The sequence below is a fragment of the Jaculus jaculus genome, chromosome 14 (genome assembly GCF_020740685.1).
Source record: "Jaculus jaculus isolate mJacJac1 chromosome 14, mJacJac1.mat.Y.cur, whole genome shotgun sequence".
Classification (NCBI taxonomy): Eukaryota; Metazoa; Chordata; class Mammalia; order Rodentia; family Dipodidae; genus Jaculus; species Jaculus jaculus.
Genome location: NC_059115.1, coordinates 29,535,390 through 29,562,293, shown reverse-complemented (window position 1 = coordinate 29,562,293; position 26,904 = coordinate 29,535,390).

Genomic DNA, 26,904 nt, shown 5'->3' with positions numbered 1-26,904 from the left:
CAGGACTTTGAATTCAGGGATAGATTTCAAATGGCAATTGCATACTATACACAATTGAATTACAGAACTCGACGTTCTCTGTTAGTTTTCTTGCACAACATGTGTTGGTATTGAAGCAGCTTCTAATCTTTTAAGTTCACCGTGAGTTTTCATTAGTAAATGATGCTAGTACATAACCGGCTAAGAGCAGATTGCATTCACTCTTAGTTTTCCAGGGGATAAGTTCTTCCTAGACAACAGGTTTACGGAACGTTGAATTGAACATTACTATTCATTGGGAAATGTTCAGTTAGAAAACAGGACTAAGCAACATTGAATACAGGCTTAGTTAGGAAAGCGGATTTCTTTACAGTAGAGAACAGGACAGAACAACATGACATTCACGATCAGTTTTCAATGAGAAACGAAAGAATCCAAGATGTTCTACTCTTTGAATTCCTTGGGCTTTCTCCATAGCAACTGATCCTACCAGATAACCGGTGAATGAAACTGTCAATTACGCTTACTTTAAGACGGGAATTGAGCTTCCTACACAATATGATCATAGAACTTTGAATTACCTCTTACTTTTGAAAGAGAATTGTTTATTGTACACAGTTTTCAACGGGAAACATTCTCAGTATTCACACAGTTCCAGCCCTTTGAATTCATGTTCGTTTTCAAAAGGAAATGTTGAGAGCATATAACTTCTGATATAACTTTGAAATCAATCTTAGATTACCATTGGCATGCTGTCTGTAATGAAATTACAGAACATTGAATTCGTTGTTACTCTTCAGTGAGAAACGTTCATTTCAAACAGCGGGACTACAGGACTTTGAATTCAGGGATAGATTTCAAATGGCAATTGCATACTATACACAATTGAATTACAGAACTCGACGTTCTCTGTTAGTTTTCTTGCACAACATGTGTTGGTATTGAAGCAGCTTCTAATCTTTTAAGTTCACGGTTAGTTTTCATTAGTAAATGATGCTAGTACATAACCGGCTAACAGCACATTGCATTCACTCTTAGTTTTCCAGGGGATAAGTTCTTCCTAGACAACAGGTTTACGGAACGTTGAATTGAACATTACTATTCATTGGGAAATGTTCAGTTAGAAAACAGGACTAAGCAACATTGAATACAGGCTTAGTTAGGAAAGCGGATTTCTTTACAGTAGAGAACAGGACAGAACAACATGACATTCACGATCAGTTTTCAATGAGAAACGAAAGAATCCAAGATGTTCTACTCTTTGAATTCCTTGGGCTTTCTCCATAGCAACTGATCCTACCAGATAACCGGTGAATGAAACTGTCAATTACGCTTACTTTAAGACGGGAATTGAGCTTCCTACACAATATGATCATAGAACTTTGAATTACCTCTTACTTTTGAAAGAGAATTGTTTATTGTACACAGTTTTCAACGGGAAACATTCTCAGTATTCACACAGTTCCAGCCCTTTGAATTCATGTTCGTTTTCAAAAGGAAATGTTGAGAGCATATAACTTCTGATATAACTTTGAAATCAATCTTAGATTACCATTGGCATGCTGTCTGTAATGAAATTACAGAACATTGAATTCGTTGTTACTCTTCAGTGAGAAACGTTCATTTCAAACAGCGGGACTACAGGACTTTGAATTCAGGGATAGATTTCAAATGGCAATTGCATACTATACACAATTGAATTACAGAACTCGACGTTCTCTGTTAGTTTTCTTGCACAACATGTGTTGGTATTGAAGCAGCTTCTAATCTTTTAAGTTCACGGTTAGTTTTCATTAGTAAATGATGCTAGTACATACCCAGCTAAGAGCACATAGCATTCATTCTTAGTTTTCCAGGGGATAAGTTCTTCCTAGACAACAGGTTTACGGAACGTTGAATTGAACATTACTATTCATTGGGAAATGTTCAGTTAGAAAACAGGACTAAGCAACATTGAATACAGGCTTAGTTAGGAAAGCGGATTTCTTTACAGTAGAGAACAGGACAGAACAACATGACATTCACGATCAGTTTTCAATGAGAAACGAAAGAATCCAAGATGTTCTACTCTTTGAATTCCTTGGGCTTTCTCCATAGCAACTGATCCTACCAGATAACCGGTGAATGAAACTGTCAATTACGCTTACTTTAAGACGGGAATTGAGCTTCCTACACAATATGATCATAGAACTTTGAATTACCTCTTACTTTTGAAAGAGAATTGTTTATTGTACACAGTTTTCAACGGGAAACATTCTCAGTATTCACACAGTTCCAGCCCTTTGAATTCATGTTCGTTTTCAAAAGGAAATGTTGAGAGCATATAACTTCTGATATAACTTTGAAATCAATCTTAGATTACCATTGGCATGCTGTCTGTAATGAAATTACAGAACATTGAATTCGTTGTTACTCTTCAGTGAGAAACGTTCATTTCAAACAGCGGGACTACAGGACTTTGAATTCAGGGATAGATTTCAAATGGCAATTGCATACTATACACAATTGAATTACAGAACTCGACGTTCTCTGTTAGTTTTCTTGCACAACATGTGTTGGTATTGAAGCAGCTTCTAATCTTTTAAGTTCACGGTTAGTTTTCATTAGTAAATGATGCTAGTACATAACCGGCTAACAGCACATTGCATTCACTCTTAGTTTTCCAGGGGATAAGTTCTTCCTAGACAACAGGTTTACGGAACGTTGAATTGAACATTACTATTCATTGGGAAATGTTCAGTTAGAAAACAGGACTAAGCAACATTGAATACAGGCTTAGTTAGGAAAGCTGATTTCTTTACAGTAGAGAAGGGGACAGAACAACATGACATTCACGATCAGTTTTCAGTGAGAAACCAAAGAATCCAAGACGATCTATTCTCTGAATTCCTTGGGGTTTCTCCATAGCAACTGATCCTACCAGATAACCGGTGAATGAAACTGTCAATTACGCTTACTTTAAGACGGGAATTGAGCTTCCTACACAATATGATCATAGAACTTTGAATTACCTCTTACTTTTGAAAGAGAATTGTTTATTGTACACAGTTTTCAACGGGAAACATTCTCAGTATTCACACAGTTCCAGCCCTTTGAATTCATGTTCGTTTTCAAAAGGAAATGTTGAGAGCATATAACTTCTGATATAACTTTGAAATCAATCTTAGATTACCATTGGCATGCTGTCTGTAATGAAATTACAGAACATTGAATTCTTTGTTACTCTTCAGTGAGAAACGTTCATTTCAAACAGCGGGACTACAGGACTTTGAATTCAGGGATAGATTTCAAATGGCAATTGCATACTATACACAATTGAATTACAGAACTCGACGTTCTCTGTTAGTTTTCTTGCACAACATGTGTTGGTATTGAAGCAGCTTCTAATCTTTTAAGTTCACGGTTAGTTTTCATTAGTAAATGATGCTAGTACATAACCGGCTAACAGCACATTGCATTCACTCTTAGTTTTCCAGGGGATAAGTTCTTCCTAGACAACAGGTTTACGGAACGTTGAATTGAACATTACTATTCATTGGGAAATGTTCAGTTAGAAAACAGGACTAAGCAACATTGAATACAGGCTTAGTTAGGAAAGCGGATTTCTTTACAGTAGAGAACAGGACAGAACAACATGACATTCACGATCAGTTTTCAATGAGAAACGAAAGAATCCAAGATGTTCTACTCTTTGAATTCCTTGGGCTTTCTCCATAGCAACTGATCCTACCAGATAACCGGTGAATGAAACTGTCAATTACGCTTACTTTAAGACGGGAATTGAGCTTCCTACACAATATGATCATAGAACTTTGAATTACCTCTTACTTTTGAAAGAGAATTGTTTATTGTACACAGTTTTCAACGGGAAACATTCTCAGTATTCACACAGTTCCAGCCCTTTGAATTCATGTTCGTTTTCAAAAGGAAATGTTGAGAGCATATAACTTCTGATATAACTTTGAAATCAATCTTAGATTACCATTGGCATGCTGTCTGTAATGAAATTACAGAACATTGAATTCGTTGTTACTCTTCAGTGAGAAACGTTCATTTCAAACAGCGGGACTACAGGACTTTGAATTCAGGGATAGATTTCAAATGGCAATTGCATACTATACACAATTGAATTACAGAACTCGACGTTCTCTGTTAGTTTTCTTGCACAACATGTGTTGGTATTGAAGCAGCTTCTAATCTTTTAAGTTCACGGTTAGTTTTCATTAGTAAATGATGCTAGTACATAACCGGCTAACAGCACATTGCATTCACTCTTAGTTTTCCAGGGGATAAGTTCTTCCTAGACAACAGGTTTACGGAACGTTGAATTGAACATTACTATTCATTGGGAAATGTTCAGTTAGAAAACAGGACTAAGCAACATTGAATACAGGCTTAGTTAGGAAAGCGGATTTCTTTACAGTAGAGAACAGGACAGAACAACATGACATTCACGATCAGTTTTCAATGAGAAACGAAAGAATCCAAGATGTTCTACTCTTTGAATTCCTTGGGCTTTCTCCATAGCAACTGATCCTACCAGATAACCGGTGAATGAAACTGTCAATTACGCTTACTTTAAGACGGGAATTGAGCTTCCTACACAATATGATCATAGAACTTTGAATTACCTCTTACTTTTGAAAGAGAATTGTTTATTGTACACAGTTTTCAACGGGAAACATTCTCAGTATTCACACAGTTCCAGCCCTTTGAATTCATGTTCGTTTTCAAAAGGAAATGTTGAGAGCATATAACTTCTGATATAACTTTGAAATCAATCTTAGATTACCATTGGCATGCTGTCTGTAATGAAATTACAGAACATTGAATTCGTTGTTACTCTTCAGTGAGAAACGTTCATTTCAAACAGCGGGACTACAGGACTTTGAATTCAGGGATAGATTTCAAATGGCAATTGCATACTATACACAATTGAATTACAGAACTCGACGTTCTCTGTTAGTTTTCTTGCACAACATGTGTTGGTATTGAAGCAGCTTCTAATCTTTTAAGTTCACGGTTAGTTTTCATTAGTAAATGATGCTAGTACATAACCGGCTAACAGCACATTGCATTCACTCTTAGTTTTCCAGGGGATAAGTTCTTCCTAGACAACAGGTTTACGGAACGTTGAATTGAACATTACTATTCATTGGGAAATGTTCAGTTAGAAAACAGGACTAAGCAACATTGAATACAGGCTTAGTTAGGAAAGCGGATTTCTTTACAGTAGAGAACAGGACAGAACAACATGACATTCACGATCAGTTTTCAATGAGAAACGAAAGAATCCAAGATGTTCTACTCTTTGAATTCCTTGGGCTTTCTCCATAGCAACTGATCCTACCAGATAACCGGTGAATGAAACTGTCAATTACGCTTACTTTAAGACGGGAATTGAGCTTCCTACACAATATGATCATAGAACTTTGAATTACCTCTTACTTTTGAAAGAGAATTGTTTATTGTACACAGTTTTCAACGGGAAACATTCTCAGTATTCACACAGTTCCAGCCCTTTGAATTCATGTTCGTTTTCAAAAGGAAATGTTGAGAGCATATAACTTCTGATATAACTTTGAAATCAATCTTAGATTACCATTGGCATGCTGTCTGTAATGAAATTACAGAACATTGAATTCGTTGTTACTCTTCAGTGAGAAACGTTCATTTCAAACAGCGGGACTACAGGACTTTGAATTCAGGGATAGATTTCAAATGGCAATTGCATACTATACACAATTGAATTACAGAACTCGACGTTCTCTGTTAGTTTTCTTGCACAACATGTGTTGGTATTGAAGCAGCTTCTAATCTTTTAAGTTCACGGTTAGTTTTCATTAGTAAATGATGCTAGTACATAACCGGCTAACAGCACATTGCATTCACTCTTAGTTTTCCAGGGGATAAGTTCTTCCTAGACAACAGGTTTACGGAACGTTGAATTGAACATTACTATTCATTGGGAAATGTTCAGTTAGAAAACAGGACTAAGCAACATTGAATACAGGCTTAGTTAGGAAAGCGGATTTCTTTACAGTAGAGAACAGGACAGAACAACATGACATTCACGATCAGTTTTCAATGAGAAACGAAAGAATCCAAGATGTTCTACTCTTTGAATTCCTTGGGCTTTCTCCATAGCAACTGATCCTACCAGATAACCGGTGAATGAAACTGTCAATTACGCTTACTTTAAGACGGGAATTGAGCTTCCTACACAATATGATCATAGAACTTTGAATTACCTCTTACTTTTGAAAGAGAATTGTTTATTGTACACAGTTTTCAAAGGGAAACATTCTCAGTATTCACACAGTTCCAGCCCTTTGAATTCATGTTCGTTTTCAAAAGGAAATGTTGAGAGCATATAACTTCTGATATAACTTTGAAATCAATCTTAGATTACCATTGGCATGCTGTCTGTAATGAAATTACAGAACATTGAATTCTTTGTTACTCTTCAGTGAGAAACGTTCATTTCAAACAGCGGGACTACAGGACTTTGAATTCAGGGATAGATTTCAAATGGCAATTGCATACTATACACAATTGAATTACAGAACTCGACGTTCTCTGTTAGTTTTCTTGCACAACATGTGTTGGTATTGAAGCAGCTTCTAATCTTTTAAGTTCACGGTTAGTTTTCATTAGTAAATGATGCTAGTACATAACCGGCTAACAGCACATTGCATTCACTCTTAGTTTTCCAGGGGATAAGTTCTTCCTAGACAACAGGTTTACGGAACGTTGAATTGAACATTACTATTCATTGGGAAATGTTCAGTTAGAAAACAGGACTAAGCAACATTGAATACAGGCTTAGTTAGGAAAGCGGATTTCTTTACAGTAGAGAACAGGACAGAACAACATGACATTCACGATCAGTTTTCAATGAGAAACGAAAGAATCCAAAATGTTCTACTCTTTGAATTCCTTGGGCTTTCTCCATAGCAACTGATCCTACCAGATAACCGGTGAATGAAACTGTCAATTACGCTTACTTTAAGACGGGAATTGAGCTTCCTACACAATATGATCATAGAACTTTGAATTACCTCTTACTTTTGAAAGAGAATTGTTTATTGTACACAGTTTTCAACGGGAAACATTCTCAGTATTCACACAGTTCCAGCCCTTTGAATTCATGTTCGTTTTCAAAAGGAAATGTTGAGAGCATATAACTTCTGATATAACTTTGAAATCAATCTTAGATTACCATTGGCATGCTGTCTGTAATGAAATTACAGAACATTGAATTCGTTGTTACTCTTCAGTGAGAAACGTTCATTTCAAACAGCGGGACTACAGGACTTTGAATTCAGGGATAGATTTCAAATGGCAATTGCATACTATACACAATTGAATTACAGAACTCGACGTTCTCTGTTAGTTTTCTTGCACAACATGTGTTGGTATTGAAGCAGCTTCTAATCTTTTAAGTTCACGGTTAGTTTTCATTAGTAAATGATGCTAGTACATAACCGGCTAACAGCACATTGCATTCACTCTTAGTTTTCCAGGGGATAATTTCTTCCTAGACAACAGGTTTACGGAACGTTGAATTGAACATTACTATTCATTGGGAAATGTTCAGTTAGAAAACAGGACTAAGCAACATTGAATACAGGCTTAGTTAGGAAAGCGGATTTCTTTACAGTAGAGAACAGGACAGAACAACATGACATTCACGATCAGTTTTCAATGAGAAACGAAAGAATCCAAGATGTTCTACTCTTTGAATTCCTTGGGCTTTCTCCATAGCAACTGATCCTACCAGATAACCGGTGAATGAAACTGTCAATTACGCTTACTTTAAGACGGGAATTGAGCTTCCTACACAATATGATCATAGAACTTTGAATTACCTCTTACTTTTGAAAGAGAATTGTTTATTGTACACAGTTTTCAACGGGAAACATTCTCAGTATTCACACAGTTCCAGCCCTTTGAATTCATGTTCGTTTTCAAAAGGAAATGTTGAGAGCATATAACTTCTGATATAACTTTGAAATCAATCTTAGATTACCATTGGCATGCTGTCTGTAATGAAATTACAGAACATTGAATTCGTTGTTACTCTTCAGTGAGAAACGTTCATTTCAAACAGCGGGACTACAGGACTTTGAATTCAGGGATAGATTTCAAATGGCAATTGCATACTATACACAATTAAATTACAGAACTCGACGTTCTCTGTTAGTTTTCTTGCACAACATGTGTTGGTATTGAAGCAGCTTCTAATCTTTTAAGTTCACGGTTAGTTTTCATTAGTAAATGATGCTAGTACATAACCGGCTAACAGCACATTGCATTCACTCTTAGTTTTCCAGGGGATAAGTTCTTCCTAGACAACAGGTTTACGGAACGTTGAATTGAACATTACTATTCATTGGGAAATGTTCAGTTAGAAAACAGGACTAAGCAACATTGAATACAGGCTTAGTTAGGAAAGCGGATTTCTTTACAGTAGAGAACAGGACAGAACAACATGACATTCACGATCAGTTTTCAATGAGAAACGAAAGAATCCAAGATGTTCTACTCTTTGAATTCCTTGGGCTTTCTCCATAGCAACTGATCCTACCAGATAACCGGTGAATGAAACTGTCAATTACGCTTACTTTAAGACGGGAATTGAGCTTCCTACACAATATGATCATAGAACTTTGAATTACCTCTTACTTTTGAAAGAGAATTGTTTATTGTACACAGTTTTCAATGGGAAACATTCTCAGTATTCACACAGTTCCAGCCCTTTGAATTCATGTTCGTTTTCAAAAGGAAATGTTGAGAGCATATAACTTCTGATATAACTTTGAAATCAATCTTAGATTACCATTGGCATGCTGTCTGTAATGAAATTACAGAACATTGAATTCTTTGTTACTCTTCAGTGAGAAACGTTCATTTCAAACAGCGGGACTACAGGACTTTGAATTCAGGGATAGATTTCAAATGGCAATTGCATACTATACACAATTGAATTACAGAACTCGACGTTCTCTGTTAGTTTTCTTGCACAACATGTGTTGGTATTGAAGCAGCTTCTAATCTTTTAAGTTCACGGTTAGTTTTCATTAGTAAATGATGCTAGTACATAACCGGCTAACAGCACATTGCATTCACTCTTAGTTTTCCAGGGGATAAGTTCTTCCTAGACAACAGGTTTACGGAACGTTGAATTGAACATTACTATTCATTGGGAAATGTTCAGTTAGAAAACAGGACTAAGCAACATTGAATACAGGCTTAGTTAGGAAAGCGGATTTCTTTACAGTAGAGAACAGGACAGAACAACATGACATTCACGATCAGTTTTCAATGAGAAACGAAAGAATCCAAGATGTTCTACTCTTTGAATTCCTTGGGCTTTCTCCATAGCAACTGATCCTACCAGATAACCGGTGAATGAAACTGTCAATTACGCTTACTTTAAGACGGGAATTGAGCTTCCTACACAATATGATCATAGAACTTTGAATTACCTCTTACTTTTGAAAGAGAATTGTTTATTGTACACAGTTTTCAACGGGAAACATTCTCAGTATTCACACAGTTCCAGCCCTTTGAATTCATGTTCGTTTTCAAAAGGAAATGTTGAGAGCATATAACTTCTGATATAACTTTGAAATCAATCTTAGATTACCATTGGCATGCTGTCTGTAATGAAATTACAGAACATTGAATTCGTTGTTACTCTTCAGTGAGAAACGTTCATTTCAAACAGCGGGACTACAGGACTTTGAATTCAGGGATAGATTTCAAATGGCAATTGCATACTATACACAATTGAATTACAGAACTCGACGTTCTCTGTTAGTTTTCTTGCACAACATGTGTTGGTATTGAAGCAGCTTCTAATCTTTTAAGTTCACGGTTAGTTTTCATTAGTAAATGATGCTAGTACATAACCGGCTAACAGCACATTGCATTCACTCTTAGTTTTCCAGGGGATAAGTTCTTCCTAGACAACAGGTTTACGGAACGTTGAATTGAACATTACTATTCATTGGGAAATGTTCAGTTAGAAAACAGGACTAAGCAACATTGAATACAGGCTTAGTTAGGAAAGCGGATTTCTTTACAGTAGAGAACAGGACAGAACAACATGACATTCACGATCAGTTTTCAATGAGAAACGAAAGAATCCAAGATGTTCTACTCTTTGAATTCCTTGGGCTTTCTCCATAGCAACTGATCCTACCAGATAACCGGTGAATGAAACTGTCAATTACGCTTACTTTAAGACGGGAATTGAGCTTCCTACACAATATGATCATAGAACTTTGAATTACCTCTTACTTTTGAAAGAGAATTGTTTATTGTACACAGTTTTCAACGGGAAACATTCTCAGTATTCACACAGTTCCAGCCCTTTGAATTCATGTTCGTTTTCAAAAGGAAATGTTGAGAGCATATAACTTCTGATATAACTTTGAAATCAATCTTAGATTACCATTGGCATGCTGTCTGTAATGAAATTACAGAACATTGAATTCGTTGTTACTCTTCAGTGAGAAACGTTCATTTCAAACAGCGGGACTACAGGACTTTGAATTCAGGGATAGATTTCAAATGGCAATTGCATACTATACACAATTGAATTACAGAACTCGACGTTCTCTGTTAGTTTTCTTGCACAACATGTGTTGGTATTGAAGCAGCTTCTAATCTTTTAAGTTCACGGTTAGTTTTCATTAGTAAATGATGCTAGTACATAACCGGCTAACAGCACTTTACATTCACTCTTAGTTTTCCAGGGGATAAATTCTTCCTAGAGAACAGGTTTACGGAACGTTGTATTGAACATTACTATTCATTGGGAAATGTTCAGTTAGAAAACAGGACTAAGCAACATTGAATACAGGCTTAGTTAGGAAAGCGGATTTCTTTACAGTAGAGAACAGGACAGAACAACATGACATTCACGATCAGTTTTCAATGAGAAACGAAAGAATCCAAGATGTTCTACTCTTTGAATTCCTTGGGCTTTCTCCATAGCAACTGATCCTACCAGATAACCGGTGAATGAAACTATCAATTACGCTTACTTTAAGACGGGAATTGAGCTTCCTACACAATATGATCATAGAACTTTGAATTACCTCTTACTTTTGAAAGAGAATTGTTTATTGTACACAGTTTTCAACGGGAAACATTCTCAGTATTCACACAGTTCCAGCCCTTTGAATTCATGTTCGTTTTCAAAAGGAAATGTTGAGAGCATATAACTTCTGATATAACTTTGAAATCAATCTTAGATTACCATTGGCATGCTGTCTGTAATGAAATTACAGAACATTGAATTCGTTGTTACTCTTCAGTGAGAAACGTTCATTTCAAACAGCGGGACTACAGGACTTTGAATTCAGGGATAGATTTCAAATGGCAATTGCATACTATACACAATTGAATTACACAACTCGACGTTCTCTGTTAGTTTTCTTGCACAACATGTGTTGGTATTGAAGCAGCTTCTAATCTTTTAAGTTCACGGTTAGTTTTCATTAGTAAATGATGCTAGTACATAACCGGCTAACAGAACTTTGCATTCACTCTTAGTTTTCCAGGGGATAAGTTCTTCCTAGACAACAGGTTTACGGAACGTTGTATTGAACATTACTATTCATTGGGAAATGTTCAGTTAGAAAACAGGACTAAGCAACATTGAATACAGGCTTAGTTAGGAAAGCGGATTTCTTTACACTAGAGAACAGGACAGAACAACATGACATTCACGATCAGTTTTCAATGAGAAACGAAAGAATCCAAGATGTTCTACTCTTTGAATTCCTTGGGCTTTCTCCATAGCAACTGATCCTACCAGATAACCGGTGAATGAAACTGTCAATTACGCTTACTTTAAGACGGGAATTGAGCTTCCGACACAATATGATCATAGAACTTTGAATTACCTCTTACTTTTGAAAGAGAATTGTTTATTGTACACAGTTTTCAACGGGAAACATTCTCAGTATTCACACAGTTCCAGCCCTTTGAATTCATGTTCGTTTTCAAAAGGAAATGTTGAGAGCATATAACTTCTGATATAACTTTGAAATCAATCTTAGATTACCATTGGCATGCTGTCTGTAATGAAATTACAGAACATTGAATTCGTTGTTACTCTTCAGTGAGAAACGTTCATTTCAAACAGCGGGACTACAGGACTTTGAATTCAGGGATAGATTTCAAATGGCAATTGCATACTATACACAATTGAATTACAGAACTCGACGTTCTCTGTTAGTTTTCTTGCACAACATGTGTTGGTATTGAAGCAGCTTCTAATCTTTTAAGTTCACGGTTAGTTTTCATTAGTAAATGATGCTAGTACATAACCGGCTAAGAGCACATTGCATTCACTCTTAGTTTTCCAGGGGATAAGTTCTTACCAGACAACACGTTTACGGAACGTTGTATTGAACATTACTATTCATTGGGAAATGTTCAGTTAGAAAACAGGACTAAGCAACATTGAATACAGGCTTAGTTAGGAAAGCGGATTTCTTTACAGTAGAGAACAGGACAGAACAACATGACATTCACGATCAGTTTTCAATGAGAAACGAAAGAATCCAAGATGTTCTACTCTTTGTATTCCCTGGGCTTTCTCCATAGCAACTGATCCTACCAGATAACCGGTGAATGAAACTGTCAATTACGCTTACTTTAAGACGGGAATTGAGCTTCCTACACAATATGATCATAGAACTTTGAATTACCTCTTACTTTTGAAAGAGAATTGTTTATTGTACACAGTTTTCAACGGGGAAACATTCTCAGTATTCACACAGTTCCAGCCCTTTGAATTCATGTTCGTTTTCAAAAGGAAATGTTGAGAGCATATAACTTCTGATATAACTTTGAAATCAATCTTAGATTACCATTGGCATGCTGTCTGTAATGAAATTACAGAACATTGAATTCATTGTTACTCTTCAGTGAGAAACGTTCATTTCAAACAGCGGGACTACAGGACTTTGAATTCAGGGATAGATTTCAAATGGCAATTGCATACTATACACAATTGAATTACAGAACTCGACGTTCTCTGTTAGTTTTCTTGCACAACATGTGTTGGTATTGAAGCAGCTTCTAATCTTTTAAGTTCACGGTTAGTTTTCATTAGTAAATGATGCTAGTACATAACCGGCTAACAGCACATTGCATTCACTCTTAGTTTTCCAGGGGATAAGTTCTTACCAGACAACACGTTTACGGAACGTTGAATTGAACATTACTATTCATTGGGAAATGTTCAGTTAGAAAACAGGACTAAGCAACATTGAATACAGGCTTAGTTAGGAAAGCGGATTTCTTTACACTAGAGAACAGGACAGAACAACATGACATTCACGATCAGTTTTCAATGAGAAACGAAAGAATCCAAGATGTTCTACTCTTTGTATTCCTGGGCTTTCTCCATAGCAACTGATCCTACCAGATAACCGGTGAATGAAACTGCGAATTACGCTTACTTTAAGACGGGAATTGAGCTTCCTACACAATATGATCATAGAACTTTGAATTACCTCTTACTTTTGAAAGAGAATTGTTTATTGTACACAGTTTTCAACGGGAAACATTCTCAGTATTCACACAGTTCCAGCCCTTTGAATTCATGGTCGTTTTCAAAAGGAAATGTTGAGAGCATATAACTTCTGATATAACTTTGAAATCAATCTTAGATTACCATTGGCATGCTGTCTGTAATGAAATTACAGAACATTGAATTCTTTGTTACTCTTCAGTGAGAAACGTTCATTTCAAACAGCGGGACTACAGGACTTTGAATTCAGGGATAGATTTCAAATGGCAATTGCATACTATACACAATTGAATTACAGAACTCGACGTTCTCTGTTAGTTTTCTTGCACAACATGTGTTGGTATTGAAGCAGCTTCTAATCTTTTAAGTTCACGGTTAGTTTTCATTAGTAAATGATGCTAGTACATAACCGGCTAACAGCACTTTGCATTCACTCTTAGTTTTCCAGGGGATAAGTTCTTCCTAGACAACAAGTTTACGGAACGTTGAATTGAACATTACTATTCATTGGGAAATGTTCAGTTAGAAAACAGGACTAAGCAACATTGAATACAGGCTTAGTTAGGAAAGCGTATTTCTTTACACTAGAGAACAGGACAGAACAACATGACATTCACGATCAGTTTTCAATGAGAAACGAAAGAATCCAAGATGTTCTACTCTTTGAATTCCCTGGGCTTTCTCCATAGCAACTGATCCTACCAGATAACCGGTGAATGAAACTGTCAATTACGCTTACTTTAAGACGGGAATTGAGCTTCCTACACAATATGATCATAGAACTTTGAATTACCTCTTACTTTTGAAAGAGAATTGTTTATTGTACACAGTTTTCAGGGGGAAACATTCTCAGTATTCACACAGTTCCAGCCGTTTGAATTCATGGTCGTTTTCAAAAGGAAATGTTGAGAGCATATAACTTCTGATATAACTTTGAAATCAATCGTAGATTACCATTGGCATGCTGTCTGTAATGAAATTACAGAACATTGAATTCGTTGTTACTCTTCAGTGAGAAACGTTCATTTCAAACAGCGGGACTACAGGACTTTGAATTCAGGGATAGATTTCAAATGGCAATTGCATACTATACACAATTGAATTACAGAACTCGAAGTTCTCTGTTAGTTTTCTTGAACAACATGTGTTGGTATTGAAGCAGCTTCTAATCTTTTAAGTTCACGGTTAGTTTTCATTAGTAAATGATGCTAGTACATAACCGGCTAACAGCACTTTGCATTCACTCTTAGTTTTCCAGGGGATAAGTTCTTCCTAGACAACAGGTTTACGGAACGTTGAATTGAACATTACTATTCATTGGGAAATGTTCAGTTAGAAAACAGGACTAAGCAACATTGAATACAGGCTTAGTTAGGAAAGCTAATTTCTTTACAGTAGAGAACAGGACAGAACAACATGACATTCACGATCAGTTTTCAATGAGAAACGAAAGAATCCAAGATGTTCTACTCTTTGTATTCCCTGGGCTTTCTCCATAGCAACTGATCCTACCAGATAACCGGTGAATGAAACTGTCAATTACGCTTACTTTAAGACGGGAATTGAGCTTCCTACACAATATGATCATAGAACTTTGAATTACCTCTTACTTTTGAAAGAGAATTGTTTATTGTACACAGTTTTCAGGGGGAAACATTCTCAGTATTCACACAGTTCCAGCCCTTTGAATTCATGTTCGTTTTCAAAAGGAAATGTTGAGAGCATATAACTTCTGATATAACTTTGAAATCAATCGTAGATTACCATTGGCATGCTGTCTGTAATGAAATTACAGAACATTGAATTTGTTGTTACTCTTCAGTGAGAATCGTTCATTTCAAACAGCGGGACTACAGGACTTTGAATTCAGGGATAGATTTCAAATGGCAATTGCATACTATACACAATTGAATTACAGAACTCGACGTTCTCTGTTAGTTTTCTTGCACAACATGTGTTGGTATTGAAGCAGCTTCTAATCTTTTAAGTTCACGGTTAGTTTTCATTAGTAAATGATGCTAGTACATAACCGGCTAACAGCACTTTGCATTCACTCTTAGTTTTCCAGGGGATAAGTTCTTCCTAGACAACAGGTTTACGGAACGTTGAATTGAACATTACTATTCATTGGGAAATGTTCAGTTAGAAAACAGGACTAAGCAACATTGAATACAGGCTTAGTTAGGAAAGCGGATTTCTTTACAGTAGAGAACAGGACAGAACAACATGACATTCACGATCAGTTTTCAATGAGAAACGAAAGAATCCAAGATGTTCTACTCTTTGTATTCCCTGGGCTTTCTCCATAGCAACTGATCCTACCAGATAACCAGTGAATGAAACTGCGAATTACGCTTACTTTAAGACGGGAATTGAGCTTCCTACACAATATGATCATAGAACTTTGAATTACCTCTTACTTTTGTAAGAGAATTGTTTATTGTACACAGTTTTCAAGGGGAAACATTCTCAGTATTCACACAGTTCCAGCCCTTTGAATTCATGGTCGTTTTCAAAAGGAAATGTTGAGAGCATATAACTTCTGATATAACTTTGAAATCAATCGTAGATTACCATTGGCATGCTGTCTGTAATGAAATTACAGTACATTGAATTCATTGTTACTCTTCAGTGAGAAACGTTCATTTCAAACAGCGGGACTACAAGACTTTGAAATCAGGGATAGATTTCAAATGGCAATTGCATACTATACACAATTGAATTACAGAACTCGACGTTCTCTGTTAGTTTTCTTGCACAACATGTGTTGGTATTGAAGCAGCTTCTAATCTTTTAAGTTCACGGTTAGTTTTCATTAGTAAATGATGCTAGTACATAACCGGCTAACAGCACTTTGCATTCACTCTTAGTTTTCCAGGGGATAAGTTCTTCCTAGACAACAGGTTTACGGAACGTTGAATTGAACATTACTATTCATTGGGAAATGTTCAGTTAGAAAACAGGACTAAGCAACATTGAATACAGGCTTAGTTAGGAAAGCTGATTTCTTTACAGTAGAGAACAGGACAGAACAACATGACATTCACGATCAGTTTTCAATGAGAAACGAAAGAATCCAAGATGTTCTACTCTTTGTATTCCCTGGGCTTTCTCCATAGCAACTGATCCTACCAGATAACCGGTGAATGAAACTGCGAATTACGCTTACTTTAAGACGGGAATTGAGCTTCCTACACAATATGATCATAGAACTTTGAATTACCTCTTACTTTTGAAAGAGAATTGTTTATTGTACACAGTTTTCAAGGGGAAACATTCTCAGTATTCACACAGTTCCAGCCCTTTGAATTCATGTTCGTTTTCAAAAGGAAATGTTGAGAGCATATAACTTCTGATATAACTTTGAAATCAATCGTAGATTACCATTGGCATGCTGTCTGTAATGAAATTACAGTACATTGAATTCATTGTTACTCTTCAGTGAGAAACGTTCATTTCAAACAGCGGGACTACAAGACTTTGAAAGCAGGGATAGATTTCAAATGGCAATTGCATACTATACACAATTGAATTACAGAACTCGACGTTCTCTGTTAGTTTTCTTGCACAACATGTGTTGGTATTGAAGCAGCTTCTAATCTTTTAAGTTCACGGTTAGTTTTCATTAGTAAATGATGCTAGTACATAACCGGCTAACAGCACTTTGCATTCACTCTTAGTTTTCCAGGGGATAAGTTCTTCCAAGACAACAGGTTTACGGAACGTTGAATTGAACATTACTATTCATTGGGAAATGTTCAGTTAGAAAACAGGACTAAGCAACATTGAATACAGGCTTAGTTAGGAAAGCGGATTTCTTTACAGTAGAGAACAGGACAGAACAACATGACATTCACGATCAGTTTTCAATGAGAAACGAAAGAATCCAAGATGTTCTACTCTTTGTATTCCCTGGGCTTTCTCCATAGCAACTGATCCTACCAGATAACCGGTGAATGAAACTGCGAATTACGCTTACTTTAAGACGGGAATTGAGCTTCCTACACAATATGATCATAGAACTTTGAATTACCTCTTACTTTTGTAAGAGAATTGTTTATTGTACACAGTTTTCAACAGGAAACATTCTCAGTATTCACACAGTTCCAGCCCTTTGAATTCATGGTCGTTTTCAAAAGGAAATGTTGAGAGCATATAACTTCTGATATAACTTTGAAATCAATCTTAGATTACCATTGGCATGCTGTCTATAATGAAATTACAGTACATTGAATTCATTGTTACTCTTCAGTGAGAAACGTTCATTTCAAACAGCGGGACTACAAGACTTTGAAAGCAGGGATAGATTTCAAATGGCAATTGCATACTATACACAATTGAATTACAGAACTCGACGTTCTCTGTTAGTTTTCTTGCACAACATGTGTTGGTATTGAAGCAGCTTCTAATCTTTTAAGTTCACGGTTAGTTTTCATTAGTAAATGATGCTAGTACATAACCGGCTAACAGCACATTGCATTCACTCTTAGTTTTCCAGGGGATAAGTTCTTCCTAGACAACACGTTTACGGAACGTTGTATTGAACATTACTATTCATTGGGAAATGTTCAGTTAGAAAACAGGACTAAGCAACATTGAATACAGGCTTAGTTAGGAAAGCGGATTTCTTTACAGTAGAGAACAGGACAGAACAACATGACATTCACGATCAGTTTTCAATGAGAAACGAAAGAATCCAAGATGTTCTACTCTTTGAATTCCTTGGACTTTCTCCATAGCAACTGATCCTACCAGATAACCGGTGAATGAAACTGCGAATTACGCTTACTTTAAGACGGGAATTGAGCTTCCTACACAATATGATCATAGAACTTTGAATTACCTCTTACTTTTGAAAGAGAATTGTTTATTGTACACAGTTTTCAACGGGAAACATTCTCAGTATTCACACAGTTCCAGCCCTTTGAATTCATGTTCGTTTTCAAAAGGAAATGTTGAGAGCATATAACTTCTGATATAACTTTGAAATCAATCTAAGATTACCATTGGCATGCTGTCTGTAATGAAATTACAGAACATTGAATTCTTTGTTACTCTTCAGTGAGAAACGTTCATTTCAAACAGCGGGACTACAGGACTTTGAATTCAGGGATAGATTTCAAATGGCAATTGCATACTATACACAACTGAATTACACAACTCGACGTTCTCTGTTAGTTTTCTTGCACAACATGTGTTGGTATTGAAGCAGCTTCTAATCTTTTAAGTTCACGGTTAGTTTTCATTAGTAAATGATGCTAGTACATAACCGGCTAACAGCACTTTGCATTCACTCTTAGTTTTCCAGGGGATAAGTTCTTCCTAGACAACAGGTTTACGGAACGTTGAATTGAACATTACTATTCATTGGGAAATGTTCAGTTAGAAAACAGGACTAAGCAACATTGAATACAGGCTTAGTTAGGAAAGCGGATTTCTTTACACTAGAGAACAGGACAGAACAACATGACATTCACGATCAGTTTTCAATGAGAAACGAAAGAATCCAAGATGTTCTACTCTTTGTATTCCCTGGGCTTTCTCCATAGCAACTGATCCTACCAGATAACCGGTGAATGAAACTGTCAATTACGCTTACTTTAAGACGGGAATTGAGCTTCCTACACAATATGATCATAGAACTTTGAATTACCTCTTACTTTTGTAAGAGAATTGTTTATTGTACACAGTTTTCAGGGGGGAAACATTCTCAGTATTCACACAGTTCCAGCCCTTTGAATTCATGGTCGTTTTCAAAAGGAAATGTTGAGAGCATATAACTTCTGATATAACTTTGAAATCAATCGTAGATTACCATTGGCATGCTGTCTGTAATGAAATTACAGTTCATTGAATTCATTGTTACTCTTCAGTGAGAAACGTTCATTTCAAACATCGGGACTACAAGACTTTGAAAGCAGGGATAGATTTCAAATGGCAATTGCATACTATACACAATTGAATTACACAACTCGACGTTCCCTGTTAGATTTCTTGCACAACATGTGTTGGTATTGAAGCAGCTTCTAATCTTTTAGGTTCACGGTTAGTTTTCATTAGTAAATGATGCTAGTACATAACCGGCTAACAGCACTTTGCATTCACTCTTAGTTTTCCAGGGGATAAGTTCTTCCTAGACAACAGGTTTACGGAACGTTGAATTGAACATTACTATTCATTGGGAAATGTTCAGTTAGAAAACAGGACTAAGCAACATTGAATACAGGCTTAGTTAGGAAAGCGGATTTCTTTACACTAGAGAACAGGACAGAACAACATGACATTCACGATCAGTTTTCAATGAGAAATAAAGGAATCCAAGATGTTCTACTCTTTGAATTCCCTGGGCTTTCTCCATAGCAACTGATCCTACCAGATAACCGGTGAATGAAACTGCGAATTACGCTTACTTTAAGACGGGAATTGAGCTTCCTACACAATATGATCATAGAACTTTGAATTACCTCTTACTTTTGAAAGAGAATTGTTTATTGTACACAGTTTTCAACGGGAAACATTCTCAGTATTCACACAGTTCCAACCCTTTGAATTCATGGTCATTTTCAAAAGGAAATGTTGAGAGCATATAACTTCTGATATAACTTTGAAATCAATCTAAGATTACCATTGGCATGCTGTCTGTAATGAAATTACAGAACATTGAATTCTTTGTTACTCTTCAGTGAGAAACGTTCATTTCAAACAGCGGGACTACAGGACTTTGAATTCAGGGATAGATTTCAAATGGCAATTGCATACTATACACAATTGAATTACACAACTCGACGTTCTCTGTTAGTTTTCTGGCACAACATGTGTTGGTATTGAAGCAGCTTCTAATCCTTTAAGTTCACGGTTAGTTTTCATTAGTAAATCATGCTAGTACATAACCGGCTAACAGCACTTTGCATTCACTCTTAGTTTTCCAGGGGATGATTTCTTCCTAGACAACAGGTTTACGGAACGTTGTATTGAACATTACTATTCATTGGGAAATGTTCAGTTAGAAAACAGGACTAAGCAACATTGAATACAGGCTTAGTTAGGAAAGCGGATTTATTTACACTAGAGAACAGGACAGAACAACATGACATTCACGATCAGTTTTCAATGAGAAATGAAAGAATCCAAGATGTTCTACTCTTTGTTTTCCCTGGGCTTTCTCCATAGCAACTGATCCTACCAGATAACCGGTGAATGAAACTGCGAAATACGCTTACTTTAAGACGGGAATTGAGCTTCCTACACAATATGATCATAGAACTTTGAATTACCTCTTACTTTTGAAGAGAATTGTTTATTGTACACAGTTTTCAACGGGAAACATTCTCAGTATTCACACAGTTCCAGCCCTTTGAATTCATGGTCGTTTTCAAAAGGAAATGTTGAGAGCATATAACTTCTGATATAACTTTGAAATCAATCTAAGATTACCATTGGCATGCTGTCTGTAATGAAATTACAGAACATTGAATTCATTGTTACTCTTCAGTGAGAAACGTTCATTTCAAACAGCGGGACTACAAGACATTGAAATCAGGGATAGATTTCAAATGGCAATTGCATACTATACACAATTGAATTACAAAACTCGACGTTCTCTGTTAGTTTTCTTGCACAACATGTGTTGGTATTGAAGCAGCTTCTAATCTTTTAAGTTCACGGTTAGTTTTCATTAGTAAATGATGCTAGTACATAACCGGCTAACAGCACATTGCATTCACTCTTAGTTTTCCAGGGGATAAGTTCTTCCTAGACAACAGGATTACGGAACGTTGAATTGAACACTACTATTCACTGGGAAATGTTCAGTTAGAAAACAGGACTAAGCAACATTGAATACAGGCTTAGTTAGGAAAGCGTAATTCTTTACACTAGAGAAAAGGACAGAACAACATGACATTCACGATCAGTTTTCAATGAGAAACGAAAGAATCCAAGATGTTCTACTCTTTGTATTCCCTGGGCTTTCTCCATAGCAACTGATCCTACCAGATAACCGGTGAATGAAACTGTCAATTACGCTTACTTTAAGACGGGAATTGAGCTTCCTACACAATATGATCATAGAACTTTGAATTACCTCTTACTTTTGAAAGAGAATTGTTTATTGTACACTGTTTTCAACGGGAAACATTCTCAGTATTCACACAGTTCCAGCCCTTTGAATTCATGTTCGTTTTCAAAAGGAAATGTTGAGAGCATATAACTTCTGATATAACTTTGAAATCAATCGTAGATTACCATTGGCATGCTGTCTGTAATGAAATTACAGAACATTGAATTCGTTGTTACTCTTCAGTGAGAAACGTTCATTTCAAACAGCGGGACTACAGGACTTTGAATTCAGGGATAGATTGCAAATGGCAATTGCATACTATACACAATTGAATTACACAACTCGACGTTCTCTGTTAGTTTTCTTGCACAACATGTGTTGTTATTGAAGCAGCTTCTAATCTTTATGTTCACGGTTAGTTTTCATTAGTAAATGATGCTAGTACATAACCGGCTAACAGCACATTGCATTCACTCTTAGTTTTCCAGGGGATAAGTTCTTCCCAGACAAGACGTTTACGGAACGTTGTATTGAACATTACTCTTCACTGGGAAATGTTCAGTTAGAAAACAGGACTAAGCAACATTGAATACAGGCTTAGTTAGGAAAGCGGATTTCTTTACAGTAGCGAACAGGACAGAACAACATGACATTCACGATCAGTTTTCAATGAGAAATGAAAGAATCCAAGATGTTCTACTCTTTGAATTCCTTGGGCTTTCTCCATAGCAACTGATCCTACCAGATAACCGGTGAATGAAACTGTCAATTACGCTTACTTTAAGACGGGAATTGAGCTTCCTACACAATATGATCATAGAACTTTGAATTACCTCTTACTTTTGAAAGAGAATTGTTTATTGTACACAGTTTTCAACGGGAAACATTCTCAGTATTCACACAGTTCCAGCCCTTTGAATTCATGTTCGTTTTCAAAAGGAAATGTTGAGAGCATATAACTTCTGATATAACTTTGAAATCAATCTAAGATTACCATTGGCATGCTGTCTGTAATGAAATTACAGAACATTGAATTCTTTGTTACTCTTCAGTGAGAAACGTTCATTTCAAACAGCGGGACTACAGGACTTTGAATTCAGGGATAGATTTCAAATGGCAATTGCATACTATACACAATTGAATTACAGAACTCGACGTTCTCTGTTAGTTTTCTTGCACAACATGTGTTGGTATTGAAGCAGCTTCTAATCTTTTAAGTTCACGGTTAGTTTTCATTAGTAAATGATGCTAGTACATAACCGGCTAACAGCACTTTGCATTCACTCTTAGTTTTCCAGGGGATAAGTTCTTCCTAGACAACAATTTCCGGAACGTTGAATTGAACATTACTATTCATTGGGAAATGTTCAGTTAGAAAACAGGACTAAGCAACATTGAATACAGGCTTAGTTAGGAAAGCGGATTTCTTTACACTAGAGAACAGGACAGAACAACATGACATTCACGATCAGTTTTCAATGAGAAACGAAAGAATCCAAGATGTTCTACTCTTTGTATTCCCTGGGCTTTCTCCATAGCAACTGATCCTACCAGATAACCGGTGAATGAAACTGCGAATTACGCTTACTTTAAGACGGGAATTGAGCTTCCTACAGGATATGATCATAGAACTTTGAATTACCTCTTACTTTTGAAAGAGAATTGTTTATTGTACACAGTTTTCAACGGGAAACATTCTCAGTATTCACACAGTTCCAGCCCTTTGAATTCATGTTCGTTTTCAAAAGGAAATGTTGAGAGCATATAACTTCTGATATAACTTTGAAATCAATCTAAGATTACCATTGGCATGCTGTCTGTAATGAAATTACAGAACATTGAATTCTTTGTTACTCTTCAGTGAGAAACGTTCATTTCAAACAGCGGGACTACAGGACTTTGAATTCAGGGATAGATTTCAAATGGCAATTGCATACTATACACAATTGAATTACAGAACTCGACGTTCTCTGTTAGTTTTCTTGCACAACATGTGTTGGTATTGAAGCAGCTTCTAATCTTTTAAGTTCACGGTTAGTTTTCATTAGTAAATGATGCTAGTACATAACCGGCTAACAGCACTTTGCATTCACTCTTAGTTTTCCAGGGGATAAGTTCTTCCTAGACAACAATTTCCAGAACGTTGAATTGAACATTACTATTCATTGGGAAATGTTCAGTTAGAAAACAGGACTAAGCAACATTGAATACAGGCTTAGTTAGGAAAGCGTATTTCTATACGCTAGAGAACAGGACAGAACAACATGACATTCACGATCAGTTTTCAATGAGAAACGAAAGAATCCAAGATGTTCTACTCTTTGAATTCCTTGGGCTTTCTCCATAGCAACTGATCCTACCAGATAACCGGTGAATGAAACTGTCAATTACGCTTACTTTAAGACGGGAATTGAGCTTCCTACACAATATGATCATAGAACTTTGAATTACCTCTTACTTTTGAAAGAGAATTGTTTATTGTACACAGTTTTCAACGGGAAACATTCTCAGTATTCACACAGTTCCAGCCCTTTGAATTCATGTTCGTTTTCAAAAGGAAATGTTGAGAGCATATAACTTCTGATATAACTTTGAAATCAATCTTAGATTACCATTGGCATGCTGTCTGTAATGAAATTACAGAACATTGAATTCTTTGTTACTCTTCAGTGAGAAACGTTCATTTCAAACAGCGGGACTACAGGACTTTGAATTCAGGGATAGATTTCAAATGGCAATTGCATACTATACACAATTGAATTACACAGCTCGACGTTCTCTGTTAGTTTTCTTGCACAACATGTGTTGGTATTGAAGCAGCTTCTAATCTTTTAAGTTCACGGTTAGTTTTCATTAGTAAATGATGCTAGTACATAACCGGCTAACAGCACATTGCATTCACTCTTAGTTTTCCAGGGGATAAGTTCTTCCTAGACAACAGGTTTATGGAACGTTGAATTGAACATTACTATTCATTGGGAAATGTTCAGTTAGAAAACAGGACTAAGCAACATTGAATACAGGCTTAGTTAGGGAGGCCAATTTCTTTACAGTAGAGAACAGGACAGAACAACATGACATTCACGATCAGTTTTCAATGAGGAACGAAAGAATCCAAGATGTTCTACCCTTTGAATTCCTTGAGCTTTTTCCATAGCAACAGATCCTAACAGATAACCGGTGAATGAAACTGTCAATTACGCTTACTTTAAAACGGGAATTGAGCTTCCTACACAATATGGTCATAGAACTTTGAATTACCTCTTACTTTTGAAAGAGAATTGTTTATTGTACACAGTTTTCAATGGGAAACATTCTCAGTATTCACACAGTTCCAGCCCTTTGAATTCATGTTCGTTTTCAAAAGGATATGTTGAGAGCATATAACTTCTGATATAACTTTGAAATCAATCTTAGATTACCATTGGCATGCTGTCTGTAATGAAATTACAGAACATTGAATTCGTTGTTACTCTTCAGTGAGAAACGTTCATTTCAAACAGCGGGACTACAGGACTTTGAATTCAGGGATAGATTTCAAATGGCAATTGCATACTATACACAATTGAATTACACAACTCGACGTTCTCTGTTAGTTTTCTTGCACAACATGTGTTGGTATTGAAGCAGCTTCTAATCCTTTAAGTTCACGGTTAGTTTTCATTAGTAAATGATGCTAGTACATAACCGGCTAACAGCACATTGCATTCACTCTTAGTTTTCCAGGGGATAAGTTCTTCCCAGACAACACGTTTACGGAACGTTGTATTGAACATTACTATTCATTGGGAAATGTTCAGTTAGAAAACAGGACTAAGCAACATTGAATACAGGCTTAGTTAGGAAAGCGGATTTCTTTACAGTAGAGAACAGGACAGAACAACATGACATTCACGATCAGTTTTCAATGAGAACGAAAGAATCCAAGATGTTCTACTCTTTGAATTCCTTGGGCTTTCTCCATAGCAACTGATCCTACCAGATAACCGGTGAATGAAACTGTCAATTACGCTTACTTTAAGACGGGAATTGAGCTTCCTACACAATATGATCATAGAACTTTGAATTACCTCTTACTTTTGAAAGAGAATTGTTTATTGTACACAGTTTTCAACGGGAAACATTCTCAGTATTCACACAGTTCCAGCCCTTTGAATTCATGTTCGTTTTCAAAAGGAAATGTTGAGAGCATATAACTTCTGATATAACTTTGAAATCAATCTTAGATTACCATTGGCATGCTGTCTGTAATGAAATTACAGAACATTGAATTCGTTGTTACTCTTCAGTGAGAAACGTTCATTTCAAACAGCGGGACTACAGGACTTTGAATTCAGGGATAGATTTCAAATGGCAATTGCATACTATACACAATTGAATTACAGAACTCGACGTTCTCTGTTAGTTTTCTTGCACAACATGTGTTGGTATTGAAGCAGCTTCTAATCTTTTAAGTTCACGGTTAGTTTTCATTAGTAAATGATGCTAGTACATAACCGGCTAACAGCACATTGCATTCACTCTTAGTTTTCCAGGGGATAAGTTCTTCCTAGACAACAGGTTTACGGAACGTTGAATTGAACATTACTATTCATTGGGAAATGTTCAGTTAGAAAACAGGACTAAGCAACATTGAATACAGGCTTAGTTAGGAAAGCGGATTTCTTTACAGTAGGGAACAGGACAGAACAACATGACATTCACGATCAGTTTTCAATGAGAAACGAAAGAATCCAAGATGTTCTACTCTTTGAATTCCTTGGGCTTTCTCCATAGCAACTGATCCTACCAGATAACCGGTGAATGAAACTGTCAATTACGCTTACTTTAAGACGGGAATTGAGCCTCCTACACAATATGATCATAGAACTTTGAATTACCTCTTACTTTTGAAAGAGAATTGTTTATTGTACACAGTTTTCAACGGGAAACATTCTCAGTATTCACACAGTTCCAGCCCTTTGAATTCATGTTCGTTTTCAAAAGGAAATGTTGAGAGCATATAACTTCTGATATAACTTTGAAATCAATCTTAGATTACCATTGGCATGCTGTCTGTAATGAAATTACAGAACATTGAATTCGTTGTTACTCTTCAGTGAGAAACGTTCATTTCAAACAGCGGGACTACCGGACTTTGAATTCAGGGATAGATTTCAAATGGCAATTGCCTAGTATACACAATTGAATTACACAGCTCGACGTTCTCTGTTAGTTTTCTTGCACAACATGTGTTGGTATTGAAGCAGCTTCTAATCTTTTAAGTTCACGGTTAGTTTTCATTAGTAAATGATGCTAGTACATAACC